Raw genomic sequence first — 2,398 nt, forward strand, 5'->3', positions numbered from 1 at the left:
AAATTTTATAATATTTAAATCAGTAATATCCACTAGAACCTTATGCAATAATGGGAATACTGAAAATGTTTTATTCTGTGCTAATCAATATCGTAGCAACTAGACATGTAGCTATTGAACAATTGATATGTGGTTAATAAAACTGACTGATTGAATTTTTAAGTTTGTTTAAGTTTAATTCATTGAACATTTACTTTCAATGGCTACATATGAATAGTTCAGATTTTGACAAATTGAGTTTTTCAGATTAAAAGTGATGAATGCTGTGATTGCTTATATTATGTATTTAATACATGGTAATTTGTCAAGAAATAACACAGCATGAAGTATTAGGATTTTTAGCCAAAAACATTAAAATGTATATTATGTAGTGATACCAAAAATAGACAACCATTTTCTCTGTAGGTTGTCTGAAATTCTTGTATTCTGTGGTTTCAAAGTCACCTAAATTCTTTCCATAATTTTCAGGTTTTGTTTTTAAACTATGACTTATGTAAGAAAGATTCAACATGATTATTAAAAGTGCTCCTCCTCAAATAACGAATTGAGGGATTTCTGAATAATCTTTATTCTGAATGTGTGTAAATCATAATTATATTTTCTTATATTAACTTTTTTCATTTGTTTAAATAGTAGGGATATGCTAATGTGCTGTAAAAGAATTTTGGTAAAATGTACAACACATTGATATGCTGAAATCATAAATGGACTTTTCAGAATGAGGGTCATTCTTATACTCCTAACTATATTCAATAAAAATCCTTAACAAATGGTCCACTATTGCTATTAATTATTTAGTTTAGGACTAACAATAAAAGCAATGTAAAAGTGATATAAATAGCCAAATTCATCACGTTGGTTACAAATGCTTGGTTGAGTGATAAACTGATTGACTAGGTCATGAATTGTGCTTCTATTTGTTGTTCATTCATAGGTATCTTATGTGGTTCCAATTCAAAGGAATTTAGTGTTTGGAATCATCTTTTAGTTTGCCTCTTTTTTAAAACAGAAGTTGCAATTGAGGAATGTTTAACAAAAGAATCTCCCAAGAGCATCTTCAGAAACTTCTAGATACTCTCTAACCACTGGTTAGGAAACATTGCTACCTCCAGGTTTTGATTCACTTTCTCTCCTTCCAAAGGGCCTTTAAACATGCTCTGCAAATAGGCATCACTTGATCCTGCAGAGCAATCCCACCTTCAAGTCCTGCATTAAAAATCTTCCACAAGCCGGTTGTTTTCCCTTTGCTTTAAATTCTCCAGAGAAAATGACTATAATCTCAAAGAATTTGTACTATTAGTAGAGGTATTAGAAATAGGCTAGTCTACTTTCAGATGAGCAAAGAGACATCTATATTAATGTCTTTCCCAGGAATATACAACTTTCAAGAAGCAGTCATGATTCAAATTCAGAAATTCTATTTCCAGATTGCTGCTGTTTCCACTCCACTGGATTTTCTCTTCTCATGAGGACAAGCAAAGAAAAATGTTAAAATACAGTGCAGATGACAAATATAAAATAAGCTTAATATCTCTCTCCATTTGCATTTGTGTGTCCATGTGCTTTAAGAGAAAATTTTCCCTGTGAAAATAAAGAGGTGCGAGAGAGTATCAAGTGTTGCTGCAACAGCCACTTAATTAACATTTTCCTCCCATACTACCTGGGATTTTTGTTTCTTTTCTGTTCCTTGGTGATCTGTTAGTTTATATACATGTAACTGTGACTTCCTGTTCCATTTTGTCTTTAAAATTATTCAAATTAGTCATAAATACTGAGTGAACAGGTTTTCCAGATGTATTCTATGTCTAATCCTCAACTTTTGCGAAAATGGAAATTCAATGCATTATTATTTTACTATTTAAGAAAGGCTCAATTATGTATAATTTTATTTAAATTTTAGAATGGCTACTATTTACTGGAAACCACATAAAACCCAGGAAGAATCTTTGAATGTAACGTAATCATTAGCAGTAATTACACATGGAAATAAAAATGTTTCTAGTTTATTTTGAGAGGTAGCTCAGTACAACAGCACATGTTGCTGATTGCACTCATTGTCTTTGCTTAACTGAACATGAACAACCTCATCTCTACATTTTACATCATAAAGTAATCTCAGTTTAGAGTTACTGATGTATTTTTTGTTTTCATACTATCTCTATTTAAATGCTCCTCTTGGAACATATATTTTCAACAAATAAAAATTTTATAATTTTATTGTAAATGATTAGAATAAAAATATGTGATCTTAAGAATGCTTTTTTAGTGGGTCTGAGAACTAAAATATTACCATTATATTTCTCTTTTCCCACACCCCCACCCCTATGTGGGATGCTTTAAGATAGCTTAATGGTGACTGTCATCTGCAAAAATTTGAAATACATACACAATATTATCC

Source organism: Colobus angolensis, unplaced genomic scaffold, assembly GCF_000951035.1.
Source record: "Colobus angolensis palliatus isolate OR3802 unplaced genomic scaffold, Cang.pa_1.0 Scaffold664, whole genome shotgun sequence".
NCBI lineage: Eukaryota > Metazoa > Chordata > Mammalia > Primates > Cercopithecidae > Colobus > Colobus angolensis.